Genomic DNA, 20,522 nt, shown 5'->3' on the forward strand with positions numbered 1-20,522 from the left:
GTAAGTCAGACGGAGAAACACAAATAACATATGATATCACTTATATGTGGAATCTAAAAAACAAGGGTACAAATGAATGAACTTATTTACAAAACAGAAATAGAGTCACAGATGTAGAAAACAAACTTATGGTTACCAGGGGGAAGGGAGGAGGGATAAATCGGGAGATCGGGATGGACATAGACACACTCCTATATATAAAACAGATAACTAATAAGGACCTACTGTAGAGCACAGGGAATTCTACTCAATACTCTGCAATGGCCTACATGGGAAAAGATTTTTTTTTTTTTTTTTTTTTGCGGTAAGCGGGCCTCTCACTGTTGTGGCCTCTCCCGTTGCGGAGCACAGGTTCCGGACGCGCAGGCTCAGTGGCCATGGCTCATGGGCCCAGCCACTCCACGGCACGTGGGATCTTCCCGGACCGGGGCACGAACCCGTGTCCCCTGCATCGGCAGGCGGACTCTCAACCACTACGCCACCAGGGAAGCCCCGGGCAAAGAATTTTTAAACAAATAAAAGAGTGGATATATGTACATATAACTGAATCATTTTGCTGTATACCTGATATTAACCAAACATTGTAAATCAACTATACTCCAATAAAAATGTTTTTAAATGGGGAAAAGAAAACCAACCTCAAAAAAAGTAAGAAATAGGACTAAAAGTGAAAACTTACACAGAAAAATGATCCGGAATCAGGAGTGAGGGTAGGGATATGAGATGCTCAGCAAAATACATTTGGCAACATTGAGCTCTGACGTTTCCTCAGTGAATTTCCTCACTTTCTGCCATCTTTGTCACCCAAGCAATTCAAGATCACAAGCTGTATCTTCTCCTGTTCATTTTACTTCTAAAGGGTTCATAATGGCCATGTGTGTTTTCACTCAGCCCAGGGGTCTTTACTCAAAAACTGAGTGAGCATAAACATAGAGAACAGACTTGTGGTTGCCAAGGGGTGGGGGGAGGGGTAGGGATGGACAGGGAAGTTGGGGTGAGCAGATGCAAACTAGTATATATAGGATGGATACAAGACAAAGTCCTACTGTAGAGCCCAGGGAACCATATCCAATCTCCTGGGATAAACCCTAATGGAAAAGAATATGAAAAAGAATATATATGTGTATAACTGAGTCACTTTGCTGGACAGCAGAGATTGGCCCAACATTGTAAATCAACTATACTTCCATAAATTTTTTCTTAAAAAATTGAGTCGGAATCTCATTTATATCTCTAGCAAATACAATATTCAGGGACTTCCCTGGTGGCGCAGTGGTTAAGAATCCGCCTGCCAATGCAGGGGACATGGGTTTGAGGCCTGGTCGGGGAAGATCCCACACGCCACAGAGCAACTAAGCCCGTGAGCCACAACTACTGAGCCTGCGCTCCAGAGCCCATGTGCCACAACTACTGAGCCCACGTGCCACAGCTACTGAAGCCTGCGCGCCTAGAGCCCGTGCACTACAACAAGAGAAGCCACTGCGACGAGAAGCCCGCGCACCTCATCGCAGGGTAGCCCCTGCTCACTGCAACTAGAGAAACCCCGCGCGCAGCAACGAAGACCCAACGCAGCCAAAAATAAATAAATAAATTTATATATATTAAAAAAAAAAAAGGCACTTGGAATAGGTCCTAGCACAGAGGAAGAGCTATGTAATTGTTAGCCTCTGCTATGACTGATAACCCAAAGAGAGAAGGCTAAATTCAGGAGGCAGAAGGCTAGGGTGGCAAAGTCCAAGGGGAAATGACGATATGGGGGCAAAACACTTATCCTAATATGGTTCATTTAAATAAATACCCTATTTGGAACCCTCCTGCACTGTTGGTGGGAATGTAAGTCGGTGCAGCCACTATGGAAAACAGTCTGGAGGTTCCTCAGAAAACTAAAAATAGAGCTACCATATGACCCAGCAATCCCACTACTGGGCATATATCCAGACAAAACTCTAATTCAAAAAGATACATGCACCCCTATGTTCACAGCAGCACTATTTACAATAGCCAAGACATGGAAATAACCTAAATGTCCATCGACAGATGAATGGATAAAGATATGGTACAAATATACAATGGAATATTACTCAGCCATGAAAAGCAATGAAATAATGCCATAATGCAGCAACATGGATGGACCTAGAGATTATCAATACTAAGTGAAGCAAGTCAGACATAGAAAGACAAATACCATATGACATTGCTTACATGTGGAATCTAAAACATAACACAAATGAACCTACCTATGAAACAGAAACAGACTCATGGACATAGAGAACAGACTTGTGGCTGCCAAGGGGGAAGGGGGTGGGAGCAGGATAGGCTGGGAGTCTGGGATTAGCAGATGCAAACTGGTATATATAGGATGGATAAACAACAAGGTCCTACTGTAGAGTACAGGGAACTATATTCAACATCCTGTGATAAACCATAATAGAAAAGAATATAAAAAAGAATGTATGTAAATGTACAACAGAATCACCTTGCTGTACAGCAGTACTTAACACAACACTGTAATTCAACTATACTTCAATAAAAAATAAATTAAAAAGATAATACTCTGTTTATCATCATTTTTGATGACACAAGCATAATACCTTGATGTGTGGTCAAGAGTTATGAGTAATTCTAGTCAATGGTCAAATCACAGCAGACAACGCAGGCAGAATCATGTCCTTTGAACACGAAACAATTGCTGGTTGATGGTAGGAACTCCAGAACTTTGTAAAGAACACCAGGAGGCATCTTTTCAATTTCATACACCCAGCATTTAAAAGGTGGGAAGATGACTGAGGCTGACAGAATTCAGATGGTTTCTTGGAGATAGGTAAGACTTAGCTGTCTTCCTATGTGTTCTCACATATTACTGTGGATTCTGTGTCCGCCTGCAATAAAGCACGGATGCCCATCTTTCGGTCACACAAATGCAGAAAACTTGTGACTCCAAAAATAATGGCTGGGGTACCGATGAGGATACATTACCAGAATTCCATGTTGTAAAACATCTTAAGAAGGGTAGTTAGGCCATCTTGCTTATATGACATAACTTAGCATGCTTAAATGTGATCTGTTTACCAACTGAGTTCTCTGATACTTGACTAAGGATCACAGTATGTTTTACTGTGAATACAGGTGGATTCCTATCTGCATTAATATATTGATTTTGTCACTCTCAACTCCCTGTGGGAAGGCACCAGCTCCTAGGATCCTTCTGTACACAATGGAGAAGATAATCACTGAAAAGGAGCCCACGGTGACTTTTTTCCAGCAACCATTTCAAGCCCTTACACCTCAGGATGTACTCCTGGAAAAGGGACAAGATATGCCAGCCTAACCTGTTGCTAGAATCCAATAAGACCATGACTGTGAAGGCAACTTTGAAAACTGTCAAGCAACACATGCATGTAAAATCATCCTAGTGGGCACTGACTCATTTATTTGAAATAAAGCATTGCAATGTAGTGGTGGCCACCATCAGAACCATGGTGCACGTGATTCCACGTCATGCTTGGAATCCAAAAGAGCTTCGGAAGAAAATATTCCTTCAATGACTTTTTCTAAAAAAAGGGTAAAATATAGAAATGCTAAGCATATATTCATCTTTGTAGGGGTGTGGTGTGGTGTGGTATGTGTGTGTGTGTGCGCATGCGCACACACGCACACATGTGCTAAAATAGTTTACTAACTCAGGTAGAATGGCGGAAACCTAAATTCCATGGGACTGGCAAAGAGAGAACATCAACTCAATCTTCTGAAGCCCTGAGCTAAGAAAGCTCCCACAGACTAAGAACTAAAAGACACCAAACCACTGATTATAGCATGACAAGGGAAAAGGGCAGATTTTGTGCACCAAGGTTACAAAATATTAATAAACTCAAGGGCAATGGGTAAGGCTTCAGCTCATGTCATCTTAGCATCAAGATCATTCCAGACACATGGGACTGGAGTATCCTAAAGGTCAACCACCTCCTGTGAGCGTCAATGGCTCAGAGTAACTCATTTTTTAAAAGCATGAGAGTAGGCTAAAATTTAGAACGTTGCTACTTGTATAAATGTTGTGGCATTCCAATACGAGGAGAGCAATCTCGTGGTGTGCATGAGGGGGCACCTTGGTCCGATAACTGGATGACGGTGTTCTGACTGTAATGTCCCAATGTGATCAGTGCTGAGTTCACACCCTATTACACGGCTGTCACTGACGGCAGGTTTATCCGTCATGACCACTAGGCACTTGAAGCCTGACCTCTCAGATCCGTCAGCTGGAGGGAGCAAGTACATCTCTCTCTCAGGACTAAAAAGCAATTGCAAATCACAGAGATGCGAGCAAAGCTCAGGTCACGTCGTGGGCAGAAAAGAAGATGGAGAAAGAGGTGGCTTGTTCCTGCCATACAGGGCTGGGCTGTGGTCTCCCTTTGATCCTTTCTTCCTTCCCAGAGACATTTCCTTATTACTCCCTGTCATCTAATAGTTACCATGCTGAAGGCAGCTACCTTTTTTTTAAAAAAATAAATTTATTTATTTAATTTATTTATTTTTGGCTGCGTTGCGTCTTCGTTGCTGCACGCGAGCTTTCTCTAGTTGGGGCGAGCGGGGGCTACTCTTCATTGCGGTGCACGGGCTTCTCATTGCGGTGGCTTCTCTTGTTGCGGAGCATGGGCTCTAGGCACGCGGGCTTCAGTAGTTGTGGCTCGCAGGCTCTAGAGCACAGGCTCAGTAGTTGTGGCGCACGGGCTTAGTTGCTCTGCGGCATGTGGCATCTTCCCGGACCAGGGCTCAAACCCGTGTCCCCTGCACTGGCAGGCGGATTCTTAACCACTGCGCCACCAGGGAAGCCTGGCAGCTACCTTTTTAAGAGCACATAGGAAATGACTGATAATGTCCAGACACTAAGAGCCCTTCAAGTTTTAAGTAAATTTAGCTCCTTTTGTCTTAGAAAATTAAATGTGTAGCTTTAATTCCAATCCTGGCTCCACCACTGTGTGCTGTGTGCCCTTGGGCAAGTTGATTAACGTCTCTGGGCCTCAACTCCCTTATCTGTAAAATGGGAATAATAATAATAATACTTAGCTCAAAAAGATGTGTAGCTTTAGGAAATAAGTTCAGTTTAGAAATTAAAACAAGAGCCCTTTGAGAGAACAAAAGGACCAAGTGAACTTCCACATGGGAGAGGCCTCAACTAAACCTTCCTTTATAAAACTACACCAGGGACTTCCCTAGTAGCGCAGCGGTTAAGAATCCACCTGCCAATGCAGGGGACATGGGTTCGAGCCCTGGTCCGGGAAGATCCCACATGCCACGGAGCAACTAAGCCTGTGCGCCACAACTACTGAGCCTGCGCTCTAGAGCCCTCGAACCACAACTACTGAGCCCGCGAGCCACAACTACTGAGGCCCGCGTGCCTAGAACCCATGCTCCGCAACAAGAGAAGCCACCGCTCACAGCAACTAGAGAAAGCCCGCGTGCAGCAACGAAGACCCAATGCAGCCAAAAATAATAATAATAATAAATAAATTTATAAACAAACAAAAAGCTATACCAGGATACAAATTCAGATGAACGTGTTCCAGTGTAATGTGTTCATTTATTATCATTAACATCGGACATGTCTGTTTACTATTTATAAAAAGAAAGTTAGCAGCAGAACTGGGTTAAGAAAAAAAAATTTTTGGCTAGGCCATTCCTCAAAAAAGAAAAAGTTAGTGCTCATAGTCGCAATAACTCCAGTTAAGCAATTCTCCACATGACCTTCAGGAGGTCTAAATTGCTGACAGCATTTTTTTTTCTTTTACAGTTCACTTTCATCTCTCGATGGTATTTTGAAAATATTACTCTTCAGTCTCTTCCCTGGAGCAGAATCCTATCCACCAGCACAAGGTTATCTGTTCATTTCCACCACCCTGGCCGACATTTTTCTTTACGTAAAGTGAAGGCAAAGCATTCTTGGAGGAAAACACTATTGCATTAGGAGACACCAATATTTTGCCTCATTCCCTTGGAGTGACAGTCACAATCATTCTCTGCGCTCAGGATGGAACATAATTCTCACCTCCCTTGGGGCACCGACAGTTCTCAGGAATATGAGGACTGCTCAGGTCACTTGGAACACCTGCCCTCTTTTGACAACTCCGTGTAGACTTGCTCAGTTTTAGCAGGAGGCACAAAGAACTCCCAAGAGGATCGTGACTTCTTCAATAATCTATTATAATTTACACAGACACACGCACTACGGAAATAATACAAATACATAAAAGTATAAGACACGGATGGTAGCGCAGTGAGATTACCTCTAAACACAGTCTTTGTCGCTGCTGTTTTATCATGACATTAATTGGATCAATAATTTTTCACTGTGTAGGGGACACTGTGTCAGATGAGGTGAGGGTTACAGCAATCTAAAATATCTCCAATACTTAGATTTTTCGTCTAGGAGAGAAGTGAGACACTAAAGAGGCAGGGGGACCCCATCATCACGGAGATGCTGTCTTCAGGAATGGATTTTAGGGGAGGAGGAAGACTTCCCTGAGAAGTGATGTCCGGGTGCAGATGGAATCAGAAGGTTGAAATGAATTTTTCCAGCTGCAAGAACGGTCAGCTGAGGGAGCAAAGGGGGGCATCCCTGCAAGAGACATGGAGGTCTGAAAGGGAACAGGGCTGGGTCTGGAAGGTTCTGAATGGCATGATATGCCTGGGACAGGGGGTATGTGGATGGATGTCAGAGATGGGGTAGAGAGGGGAGCCTGAGGTCAAGTTACCAAAGGCCCCCAGTCTTTGTTCACACACGTGAGGATCTCGTACACACAGCCTCCATCGAGGGCAGAGGGCGAGATTCAAAGGGAGAGGAGAAAAGAAGAAGGGAGGGGCGTGGGGAAGAAAGGAAGTGAAGAGGATGCTAGCAAGCGGGGAAAACGAGGAACGAGAATGCTGGCAAAGAGGTAGAGGAGAGGGGACATCCCCGGCGGTCCAGTGGTTAGGACTCCGAGCTTCCACTGCAGGGGGCGCTGTAGGTTCGATCCCTGCTCGGGGAGTTCCGATCACGCATGTCGCATGGCACAGCCAAACAAAAAAAAAAAAAAAGAGAGAGAGAGAGACAGATGGAGGAGAGAGCATGCCAATGAAGGAGATGGATGGTGTAGGGGTCCCTGAAGGTGACAGGTGACATGTATCTCCTGGTCCTCACAGGCTCATAGCCTTCTAAGTGTGGCGGGTGGTACAATGCCCTCCAAAGTCATCCGCTTCTGACTTTCCAGAATCCCTGAGAACATACAACCTTCCCTGGCAGAGAACGTTACACGGACTGTGCAGACGGGATTAAATGAAGGGTCTTGAGATGGGGAGATGCCCCCGGGTTATCTGGGCAAGCCCAGTGGAATGACAAGGTCCTTTAAAGGAGGGGCAGGGGTCAGACTCAGAGAAGGAGATGTGAGAACTGAAGCAGACAGAGGTGGTGATGGGATGTGGGACCATGAACCAAGGTACGCTGGAAATGAGAGAAGGCAACACAATGGATCCTCCCCATCGCCTTCCAGAAGGAACCAGCCCTGCTGACACTGGTCTTTGCCCCAGACATCTGACCTCCGGAACTGAATTTGTTAATACTGTGTCCTGTGTGTCAAACCATTAAGTTTGAGATCACCAGTTACAGCGGCGGTAGGAAATTAACAGATTGCAAGAAGAGTGGAAAGTGAGGAAAATGCATTTTCACTTCTTCTTCCTTCAACAAGACTGGCTGAGAAAAATACAGCAGATGTAGCGGTGAGGCTTCAGGAGGGTGCCTTTCAGATGTGAAAGACGGACATTGCATCTCCCAGTAGAGGGGCCCTTAGAAAGAACTTGATCAGAAAGATTCTCAACCAGCAGCTAGCGGAAAACATTTGTGAGAAGCCTACACCATCAGAGCTTTAGAGTGGTCTCCCTAAGTCCTGAAACATTACATCATTTTGATGTTTCTTTCCAAAGCAGTTTAGCCATTTCAACATGAAAAAGAATTATTCCAATTTATCCTGAAGATAGAAGATCAATTCATTGATCTTCAGCTGTGCAGAAACAAGATGGCGCCAACTGTGGAAAATGACTTCCAATGTTGCCTCTGTACTTTGAAAGGCAATGCAATGAAATGGACTTTATCCTCAAATCAGTTCAATTCTGGTCAGATATCCCTGGATCCTCACTCATTCTGTGCTACTTTACTCCTTTCAAAAATTTTTTAAATGGTTCACGTCACATCATTTCAGAGACGGGTTCAAAGACTTGACCACTGAAATGGTAATGATTTAAAAATACCTGCGAAGATTAAGCTACAGTAAACAACGGTCAATACTGGGATTGGTTTCAGTAAAATGCTCCAACAATAATCTGACATTTCCAAGCATAAAATAACAAATGACCATGATTCCACGCTCAGCCGCAATTTACCCTCATTCATTGCTTTTTGAGCAAGTACTTGGTTTAAGTATTTTAAAAATATAACTTACAATATCAAAAGAATTAAATTAGTTGAGATTTTAAAATAACTATGGATTATAAAAGACCCCATGTAAATACCAGCAGCAAAAGAGACCAAAGGAACACCTGTTGGGAAATTTAAACTCTGTAGCTGATGTATTTCCCATTTTCCCAGTTTACCCTCATGATGAATCTGCAACTTTGGGAAGGTGAGAAATTAATCAGGACAAGTATCCAGGACGCAGAGTGCTCATCGGACGCCATTTGCTTATTACCTTGCCAGATTTTGTTAACCTTCTTCCCAGAACAGCATAATTTGAACAAGCCAGTCAATTACCGTTAAAAGGACAAGTGAAAGACTAACCATTCCCCAAGGAAGGCTTACATTTTCTAAGTAATTGAGAAGAAAATATATCAGCTAAAAATCATAGTCCATTTCGAAGACTTAATTACAGATAAGCCAATGCTAAATAATTTATATTCTTCCATGCATATTAACCAGACCAGAACAAATAGCAGGAAAAAAAAAAATCTCTAGAATCAACACTCCACTGCTTCCAAGTTGTTATCACCCGTAGAAAAATGTCATGAGACACGGCATATATTTTCTTCTCCACCCAGATTCACAAAATGCAAGGAGTAAAATAATACCGATTCATCCCTGGGTCAAAAGAAGATGTCTGGTTTCCTAAAGCATAACTAACGTGGGCCGGAATGACTTTGTTTTCTCCATCTGATATGAAAGAATCACAGAAGGATTTTCTGCACGATGGAAAAGAGCCACATCCACTCAGAGGCTGGGCAGCTCTGGACCAATGTGCAGGGAAACATCGTGCACAGGACAGGACCTTCTGTAGTTGGATAAAGCTGGCATCACGCAGGCTGAGGGCACAGGAGGAGGTAAGAGGACTAGTCCAAGGTCACTTGCCCACTTGTGCTCCTCAGCCCGAGCTAGACCTTACGGCTACTGGTTTCCAGGAAGCACCTGTCCCTGTTAAACTACAGCGTGAAGTTGACCTGCATTTATCCAGCATTTACTGAGAACCTTCTACGTGCCTTGTGCTGGGACAAGAACAAAAAAGACTGAATTTTCTCTACTTAAATTTCCAATCGCCTGCCAAGAAGGACCCTGGGAAGGTTCACGTAAAGGAACAGGACCATTTCTCCAGTCCCATGCGCTAACAGTTCTCATGTAGATTATGTTACATGCTGCCTCATTGAAGTCCTAAGTGTTCCATATTCCCCATTGCCCCACATCATGCTTGAATAAATATTTAGGAACACAATGGAAAATCTTATTTCAGCAGAGTCATCGTGGAAAGGGAAAGAAGTAGGGCACATTAAAGGCGTGTGTTTAGGCAAACGATCCTTAATTATCTACAAGAAAAATATACCTTGTTAATATTTACTACAGGTCCACAGCACGCCCAAGTGTGTGACATGCAACAGCCTGCCACAGAAAGACAAAACAATTCCACTCCCTCTTCATATTAATTACCCACTTCAAGGAAGCATGCTGAGTCAGAATTACCTGGCTTGCAAATGCTCTCACGCACACAAAAATGGAATCAGTGAACTCCCTGGTTTCAATGGTATGGAATGCACTTCATTAAAAAGTTGAGCAAGGGACTTCCCTGGTGGCACGGTGGTTAAGAATCCGCCTGCCAATGCAGGGGACACGGGTTTGAGCCCTCGTCCGGGAAGATCCCACATGCCGCGGAGCATCTAAGCCCGTGAGCCACAACTACTGAGCCCACACGCCACAACTACTGAAGCCTGCGCGCCTAGAGCCCGTGCTCCACAACAAGAGAAGCCACTGCAGTGAGAAGCCCGTGCACCGCAATGAAGAGTAGCCCCCGCTCGCCACAACTAGAAAAAGCCCACGTGCAGCAACGAAGACCAAATGCAGCCAAAAATAAATAAATAAAATAAATAAATTTATTTAAAAAAAAAAGTTGCTTGTGCTTAATCACGCATTCCCTTCCTCTAGATCATGAAACAAATGAACAAAGGCATGGCAAAACCAGTCAAGATGGTTCCCCATGGTCAAGGTACGTAATTATGAACCTTAGCCTAAAGGATCAGAGAGCCATGGGAAGCTATCACTACAACAGCTAGAGGCGACCCACGCTAGTCAGTGTGGCTGCACCGTGTATGCTTTCTTGTGGATGGCCATAGGTTCTCCCCCTGGTGCATATACAGTCGGTTCACCTGTAAACTTCCAGGGAGCTCCCAGACCCCAGGGATGCATGCATCCCAGATTCCAGATCACAAACGCCTGCTGTACGAGACTGTATCAGTGCATTCACAGAACTCCTAATATGAGAGCAGATATCTATAGGATTGATAATTTGTTATATGTTAATATTTGTTAGCAATTTGTGGATCCAAAATAATCACCAGGAACTACCCTCCCAACTCCCCAAAGAATCCGGTCATGGCCTTAAGTATGGATCAGCAAACTCACTGTAAAGGGTCAAAGGATGTAAAGGGTCAAATGACGGTCATGCCGTCTCTACTGCAACCATTGAATTCTGGCACTGTCGTATAAAAGGCGCTACTCCTAAAAACTGAGTCACCCACAGGCCACAGCTGGCTCACCTTAGCCTAGGTCATGTTCCATGGTCACTTACTCAAGACTGAGTTTATTGATCGCCTCCAAAAGTCAAACAAAATTAGCTTATGCATAAAAAAAAAACTTATAGGGACTTCCCTGGTGGTCCAACGGTTAAGGCTCCGCGCTTGTACTGCAGGGGATGCAGGTTTGATCCCTGGTTGGGCAACTAAGAACCAGCATGCCACGTGGCATGGCCAAAAAAAAATATATATATATATAAATAGTGTAAGATGATCTCTTTAATGATACATTTGCCCCTTTTTTCCAGTCTAACATATACCTTTTTGGCAGAAAGGAAGCATTAAACTAGGAAAAAAATAGGCAGTGTAGTATTGGTACAAGGTAATATTACGGGTTTGGATAATAGTTAAGAAGAAAAGGATCAAGGAGGCCCCCAAATAATTTCTATTTATATTAGTTAATTGTTATATTTGTAACATATTTATATTATACATAATTATATATTACCTATATTATATATATATTATTATTTTTATTTATTTATTTTTTTGCGGTACGCGGGCCTCTCACTGCTGTGGTTCTCCCGTTGCGGAGCACAGGCTCCGGACACGCAGGCTCAGCGGCCATGGCTCACGGGCCCAGCTGCTCTGCGGCATGTGGGATCTTCCCGGACCGGGGCACGAACCCACGTCCCCTGCATCGGCAGGCAGACTCTCAACCACTGCACCACCAGGGAAGCCCTATATTATTTAACATTATTATTTTTATCATTGTATTTAAGTCTATAACTCAGCTACTATACCAAATTGATTTACATAACTAATCTGTGTTCCTCGGAATCACAAAATGTTTTAATAAAAGATTCATTTGGACAATGTGTGTCCAGAACAAAGTAGCGTATAAACAAACTACCTCAATGTTCGAATGTATTAGCCCCTAGCATAACCCTGAGTGTCAGGATCTTCAATAGACTAGCAAATTCAGTCCAAACATAAAATGCCAAACATCCTAATTCTGGTTCATCCCTGGATCCCTTCACTTAGAAATGAAAATCATAGTTCCAGGAGTGCCATGAAAGGCATTGTTCTTGGTTGTCAGTTTTGAACTGAACTAAGCCATCTTTGGGAAAAAATTAAGGAATGTCTAACATCAGTTCACCAACAGCATCCCCGATGACCACAAAAATCTATTGCAAAGCACTTCCTTTAACAGGGTTACAAAACCAGAAAGGGTTCATTCAACGGTGTATGGAAAATTAGATGCAACGGGCATAAGTTGAAATGTTCAAGTATTCAGTAGGCTTAATGAATTCTTTCTGCTTCCTAGACAGATGTTTTTCTTCATTTATAATCACAAGTTCTTCATAGTGAAAAGGGAATGAATACATACATCTCTATTATTCAAGCATGTCAGAAACCTGACCATCGAAAACATGCTAATGAGTAGCAAACCTGGATAACAACATAAATGCCCTGATTCACAGGTCTTTGTGTTTCCCCACTGAACCCTGTACCCCTTGTAAATGACCATCAGTCCAGTTAAAGAGTCACAGAGACTTTAGTTGTCACTTGGGGTCTTGACATTTCTGGGAAAGGAAAACTCAAAATTTTGTCTTTAGTTTTTCAGACAAGCCATCCTTGGGAGACAATAAAGTTCCAACATAGCATCACCACTCATCAAGCCCACCCCAAAAGTGGCACTCCAAAGGCCTCCCCTTATCAGAGAAGCAGTCAGACTCTAGCACAAACGCGCAGATGGATAAACACCCAGTGCTTGCAAATGCAAGAGTATGGACACCAAGGGGGGGAACGCGGGGAGAGGGGTGGTGGTGGGATGAATTGGAAGGTTGGAATTGACATATATACACTAATATGTATAAAATAGATAACTAATAAGATCCTGCTGTATAAAAAATAAATTAATTAAATTTAAACAAACCAAAGAAAAGTAAGGAGTCTTCCCCAGTTCATAAGTTCTCACTTTCTTCCCCCGATGGTGCGCTTTATATCACATTCCCTTCGGCTTTCATAATCCAAGCTGTCGTATTCGGAGCTGTGCTGTCTACAGCTCTGAGCCTGATGCCAGACCCATTACGACCACTTCTCCTCAGAACCAGGATGGGCTGGTTACATTAAACTGACTGCTCCTTGCACGGCAGCTCCGGAAATGATTACAATCAAGGCTGCATAGGCTTATTGTTCGAAAGGCTGGTGGTGCGACAAAGAAGACAAATACTTGTGCACCTTCAAGCCTTGGTTATATATTAATGCTCCTCCAGATTGAAAAAAGAAAATGACAATGAAAAAACAAAAGGGGGTTTCGAAATTCAGAAGACAAAGGGATTTACATAATGTGCTCTTATGGATTGTTGAACTGTATATCCTCACCTGTTTCATCTTCCAAATTTGCATGGTAACCCCCAAAAAAGGGGGACAGGAGTAGTCTTTCTTTATTCATTACAAATTACCTTTGGAGAAGAAAAACCTAGCACTTTGTTAATAGCAGGAAATAGGAAAAGGAGTTTGGAAATCTAGTTTTTAGAAAGAGGAGTACAATGAAGGATGTGACCTTGACAATTTTTTAGAATCCAGGAAAGGTGCAGAAGTTTGTTACAGAGTAAAAATAGGGAAATTAGGTGGTTAACTGTAGATATTCAAAAGCCACTGGTGGTCTAAATTCCGAAAAATGTTTAGAAGTTATGGCACTCAAAATGGTAAGAAAGTAGGTAAACAGCCAGTATTTAATCCATGTAATCATATAAACGGCCTCAGCAGGGCTTGAATTGACAGCTGAGTCATGAAAAGTCTTAACCATTTACTTGAAATATATTAAAACACATCCTTTCTGAAATTTAAATGGGGTGAAAGGGTCCCAATTTTGACTTGTAAAATATCTTCATTAATGTATGCTCAGAAACATAGATCGTCAGAGTATTCTACCCATTTCCCCTTCCCTGGGCTATGCTCTATTTCTGGCTTTCAGAGAAAGAGAAGGATCCCGTGGCCTCAGTGGGCCCACAGCCTGCATTAGAAAGCATGTCTGATATTTTGGATCACACTCTTCAGGGGCAACACACAAAAGTGATCAAATGAAATGCTGAGGCCATTCAAAGGCCCTGGTGGCTTGAGATGCTTACTGTAGAAGAAAGTGGGTTTTCCGTGGCCAGCGGGGATGAGGGTGAATTTCAGAAGGAGGGCTGACTTTCTTGCCTCATCAATGAGATATACTCTGCACTGTGGCTATTTGGAGAAACAAATAATTATTGTGCAATCCTAAATTCACAAAGCATGCCAGTATGTATGCTCCCAATGAGCTTAAAATCTCTGCTTTGTACTTCGGTGAATTTCAAATAGATTTTTTTTAAAAAAAAGAAAACAATTTTTACCATGAAAGTAATCTGAAAGCACTGCCAGATTTGAATTAACCAGGCTGTAAATGCATCCACAAAATAAGGCAGCGGAGATCAATGACTTTTTGTCATACTTACAATTACATTGTCCTTCTAAGAAGATGCTTTTAAAAACGCCACCATGGAAATCTACTTGATTTCTTTTCCATCTCAGCACATTTTTCCCTGTTAAAATAAAACAGACAGACAGAGACAGAGAGAGAGACAGAGAGAGAGAAATACACTCAGTAAAAGAGTTGGTGCCATTCTTTCAAAACCCTTGTTACATTCCTTCTAAGCTTTCTTTTGGGTAATTACAAAAACTAGCTAGTAGCGTCATAAAGTAATTCTTAACTGATGCCCTAATAATTCAAGCAACTAGTCAAGAAAGGACACCTACACAGTTATGGTAAATTGTAGATTCTATATCCAACCACTTGAGTCCACAGGCCATTTGAGAATTCAGAATAAAGCGAGACGGCTGGAGGTCACCAATCTACTTCTCACCTGCTTTCACCTGGCCACCATTAAATTTTCATCGAAGATGAATAATCAATTTAGTCCATGTCTCTGTTTGATGAAGTTTATTTAAATTAAGAATTTAAAATCCTTGCACAGTTTATTTTGCGAAAGCCACTCAATATGTTAGACGTCGTTTGTTTGCAAGAACTGATCCTCAGCCTGCAGAGATTTTTTTTTTTTCCCCTTACAGCAGTGGGTCAGATGGGCAAGATCCAAGCTGCCTCGTTCTCTCGGCTCTCATACGACAAGACGAGGCTCTAACTGATCAGTTCTCATTTTAGGACCATTTGGCACATTTCTTGTCATCTCACCATGGAACCTTCTCTTTAAAGGATGACTCTCAAGCAACCCTGCTTCTTTCTGCTTACGAGTGAGAGGATCACAACAAAGCAAGTGACTCCTTGTGAGACATTTGGACAGACTAGCCACGTAATCACTCACCATTTTACATCTCTAGGAAGGATGGTGAGCGGGAAAAAAGGATAAACCACTGAACGCATTTCGACCCTTAAGGAATATTAGTACCAAGCACGTAAAGTGTTTGGGTTTCATAGCTAATGAGTCAGCCCATTACTAAGTTGTAGGAAGGTAGGGTCATAGTCTGATTACGGTTTTGATAGAACATGTAGTTACTATTTCATACATATTGTGGGTTATTTTTTTAGGGGGGGTGGTTTGCGGTACGCAGGCCTCTCACTGCTGTGGCCTCTCCCGTTGCGGAGCACAGGCTCCGGACGCGCAGGCCCAGCGGCCATGGCTCACGGGCCCAGCCGCTCCGCGGCATGTGGGACCTTCCCGGACCGGGGCACGAATCCATGTCCCCTGCATCGGCAGGCGGACTCTCAACCACTGTGCCACCAGGGAAGTCCCAGTATTGTGTTTTTTTAAAAAATTTTTATTGGCGTGTATGGTTGCTTTACAATGTTACGTTAGTTTCTGCTGTACAGCAAAGTAAAACAGTCATACATATACGTATATCCCCTCTTTTTTAGATTTCCTTCCCATTTAGGTCACCACAGAGCACTGAGTAGAGTTCCCTGTGCTCTACAGTACATATTGTTGGTTAAAATATATTTGTGGAAATGACTTCATATGTACCAACCATCTTAACTGCATTCATTATTGCTGACCCTTCTACAGCCGCACAGGGTAGGTATCACAGCATGTATTTTGCATTTAGGAAAACTGATACTCAGACGTTAGCTCACACGATAAACTTAAGCCATAAGGCAGAGTCAGAGCTACGTCTATCCTGAGTTCAAAGACCACACGCTTTTCACAGAATCAAGCCGCCTCCTCATCCAAATCGAATAGGAACTGTTATAACAGGTGACATGTATATGGTGGGTCAACCTTTAAGATACCGTTTTATACATGGACTCTCTACTTAATTTATTGATTTATTTAGCTACACAGCATGGCTTGAGGGATCGTAGTTCCCAGACCAAGGATGGCCCCCGGGGCCCCCAGCAATGAAAGCGCTGAGTCCTAACCACTGGACCGCCAGGTAATTCCCATACAGACTCTTTTTAACCTTCTCAGCGAGCACAAAAGGGAGCGTTATCTCCACTGTTTGAAAAAAAACGAAATCCAGGAGGTATTAGCGAACTGGCCAAGATCACAGAGCTGTCAAGGGTCCAGTAGGGCTCAAAGCAGGTAGTTCGGCTATCAGCATACATTGTCTCAAGTGGAGCCACTAACGTCTTTTCTCTGTGCCATGCTCAGTCCCCAGTCTGTGGGAATCTACACCTGACACAGTTTTCATCAGGGACAAAAAGGTTATTTGGTATCAGGACCAAAGACAGCCTCACTGCACGCGTGATGCACACAGCGAACACACACGTACTATGAGCTATTCTAACATTGCACGATTAATAATATCACAATTTCGAAACTGGCTCTGTTTCTGTTTCACTTGATCAGAGGTCATATCTTGGCTCACACCCACAGGTAACTGTCAAATTCACAGCTGCCAAGTTAACTAGGTGTGTGTCAGGAGATGTCTACAAAAATTAGTGAGTTATGTCTGGTAGCTGACTCTTTTCTGCCTTGGGATAGGGTTGAGAAACATGTATTTGAATTATTATTTTAGGGTGAGTTTTTGTTTGCCTCTTGGCTTGCTGGGTTTCGTGTATGTGTTTTTTAGGTGCACGAGGGAGAGAGGAACATTCCGTAACTAGTATGTGCATGAGTTTCCTTTTTTTTTTTTTTTTTTTTTTTTTGCAAATCTGACACTGATGGAACAAAATATTCACATCCTGTAGGATTTAATTCACACGTCAGGAATGATTCCATCCACGCTGCTTGCCTACCTCACCAACTCCACTTCTCTTACTGGGCCCCGGTCACTACCATCAGCACAGATTCCGTAACCCGAGCAGGACCCCAGGGGCCCTTCCCGGGACAGAGACCCCTCCCCCACATCTCCTGCGGCAGCTCCTGTCTGAGGTGCTATAGGTCTTGTATCTCAGGCCTATTTCCTGAGTTTTTTCAGATGCTAAAAACCAGCACAAGGAAGAAATTAACAATTTGATGACCTCTAGCACACAGCCCCCAGACCAACTGGCAGCCTTGTGACACTGCCCTGTGACCTCATCATCAACCCGTCAGAGAACCGGGCACGAGCTGAACACACACCCTGGGATGCCCCTCCCTCACCGGGCCTTGAAAAATGCTTTGCTAAAAGTTGTGGGGTTTTTGGAGAGAAGCCACCTGTCTCCTTTCACGGCCCTGCAGTAAACCTCTGTCTGCTCCAAGCTCCCAAGTTTCGGTTTGTTTGGCCTCACTGTGCATAGGGCAGACGGATTTTTTGTGTTCAGTGACAATTCTACTATTTTTCCTGCTATGCAAGGCGAAATACATTCTCTTTTTTTTTTTTCTTCTCAAAGGATAGCCCCACATGTGTGAATTTGCAACATAACATTCTCCCAGACGGCTTTTGGTATTAGAAACCTCCAAACACCAAAGGGTCAGAGAAGGAAAATGACCATTTATTGCGCCCGCCTATTATGACATCTTGCTGCTAAGGACTGGTATCTAAGTAGAATGCTGATCACTAACACTGACCTATGTTCAAGTAATCACGTCTTCATTTTTCTCATTTGTTTTCTGCTACATGATTCATGGGGGTCCATGAAGTCATAAGCTTTGCTTCATGTATCGGAAGCTAACTTATAAGATAGAGCCGTGTGGCTAAGAAGATATTTCAAAGGTTAAAGGCTCAGTTCTCTAGATTAAAACACTGTTGATGTTACCAGTAAATTTGGGCTGGATGACCTATTACAGAAGTCCCGAAGACAGATAAATATGATGACAGATAGCTGATTATTTGGAAATTAATAAGAAATTACATTTTATGATTTGTTTTCATGTGAAACTACACCCTACCATATACAGACCACTTGTGAAGACTTATGCTATACTTAGTATGTTATTGACTCATCTATAAAAGCTTCTTGTAAAAACAAATATTGCCTGAGATGATTCATATTAAATACTCAAGGCAAACCAATATTTATGAGTTACCAATATATTAGCAAACATTACCATAAATATCTTATGTCATTTTATTGGAATTTTACCATACAGAGAACACATTAGTCAAAGCATACAGACCTTTGGCGGAATATCAGACGTAGAAGCTAAGAATGATCTATTCCACGCTATGACAATGTTTCAAAGAAGCCTCTCCACATAATTTCACCTTTACAACTAAAGACTTGGGGCTTCATAGAGACATTCACAGCCATTCCAATTCGCCCTGGGTAGTAGGTCAAACAGATACCTAGAACATAAGGTGAAAGTGTATAAATATTATCATAAAGGAGGACATTGACGGAGTTAGGACTTTTCAATAGGTTACGAATATGATTTTATTCTCTGGTACCTAAATAATGTATAGGAAACTCTGTCTAGAAATCCTAAGATATTTCACTTCGCGAATGTGCGTTGAACACAGGCTGTGCACAAGATATGACGATAGAAAAGAAATTCCAAAGATGAATGTGGCACAGTCCTTGTTCTCAAGGAGCTTGTGGTCTCCTGGGGGAAAAGGTCATCAAGGCAAGGACTTAGATACAATTGCAGGATTTCCTATAGCCAGAGATAAAGGAATAGAGAGGGCCATGCTCAGAAGAGGTATAGCAGCTCTGGGACACTCTTAGGATATGGCGTGGAAGATGGCTTCGAAGGAGGACCACGTCTGTCATGGGGATAGAAGGAGATGGTAGCTACGCTAGACGCTCCAGGGTCCTCAAGAAGTCTGTGCCAGGATCACACCTAAGGGGTCCCAAGGTTTCGACATCACTCATGACCAGTGTCTGCATCTAGCCCTGCACACACATACACAAAAACACGAAAATGTAAACTTCTTTTTAAAACCTAAAGATACTTCAGAGGTATTTTCAATTAAAAAATATATATAACTACTACCATTCATCATTTATTTAGTTGTCTTTTGAGTCACAGTGACCTGCTAAGTTTCTAAAAGAACAATGGGAGAAATAAGTTTAATTTTGATAGACGTCCATGAGTAGCTAAAAAAATAAAATAAAATGCATGCTCAGATGGGAAGAGTCTTCACGCTTCTATCGGTAGGTTGTTAGCAGGGTTGTCCTGGATATGTCTAGATGTATATATAAATGTTCCAATGAACATAAATCACTTGAATTTGCACCCAAATTTATCTAACCCAGACTTTATCTTTCTCTCAAACAGAACAATCTTCCAAACCACATTCATTTTTGAAAAGATGCATATTTAATAAAACATCTGTTTTCTGTCTTGGATTTGCTTCCAATTTTATGCAATGCTCAAATTGTTTAATTTTTAGCATTAGGAAAATCCGGGAGGTGGAGAGAAACAGAAAAAGTTTTCCTGAGAGTTTAAAGTGAGTAACTGAAAATACAGATAATCAACTTTACACAGTTCCACTTCCTCCCGAATCACTGCAGAATTCTGATGAACTCTCAAGAAATTAATTTCCTGTCCACGCTTCTAATTTTGATGCAAATCTTTACAACAAAATTAAAAAGTACTAAGGTCATCATCCAGTGAACAGTGGAAACAAACAGTGCCACAGAGTATATTTACAGCTTTCATGTAAGACTTAAAATAGTCAAGGTCCAAAATCCTTGACATTCCTAAAATGTATGCCTCTTAATTTTCTAGGCATGGATTAGAATGGGAAATTTTTCTATGACACTGTCTTTAAAAGAAAAAAATACAGAAAAAAATGTGCACAAATTCTAGGGATGTGAATACTGGCAAAGATTTTAAAAGATAAATAGGCATTTAGAAACAAATCACATAAGTATGCTGAATGACCCATACATTTCAGTAAATCAGGCTAGCCTATAACCAACCTGAACCATCAAGGAAGAGCCCATCTTCCCGTAGACGAAAGACCAACTCCTCCGGCCACAAATTGATTCAATAATCAAAGGTGTTCTCTCAGTCTCTCTGACTTGGCTACATGTCTCAAAAAACTGTGATGCCTTGGTTGCTAACACTTGCTAACATGCAAGATTTGATGTTCTCTTTCCCTCAATGAATATTTATAGAGTGCCTAACAACTACTCATTTCTTCAACAAATACCC

The 20,522-nt window shown here is 42.4% G+C and overlaps 1 protein-coding gene across 2 annotated transcripts in view; it reads right to left on the reverse strand.

Annotated features, from left to right (window-relative positions):
* The window catches only part of NLGN4X (neuroligin 4 X-linked), a 458,026-nt gene that overhangs the window by 287,838 nt on the left and 149,666 nt on the right, over positions 1 to 20,522 (reverse strand). For both annotated transcript variants that reach the window (XM_082609694.1, XM_082609695.1), the window contains 2 exons: positions 18,540 to 18,708; positions 14,502 to 14,588 (listed from right to left, as the gene is read on the reverse strand). The gene's annotated coding sequence lies outside the window, so the exon portion shown is untranslated. The remainder of the gene's footprint in view (positions 1 to 14,501; positions 14,589 to 18,539; positions 18,709 to 20,522) is intronic.

This window comes from Mesoplodon mirus, assembly GCF_964341445.2.
Source record: "Mesoplodon mirus genome assembly, chromosome: X".
Lineage (NCBI taxonomy): Eukaryota > Metazoa > Chordata > Mammalia > Artiodactyla > Ziphiidae > Mesoplodon > Mesoplodon mirus.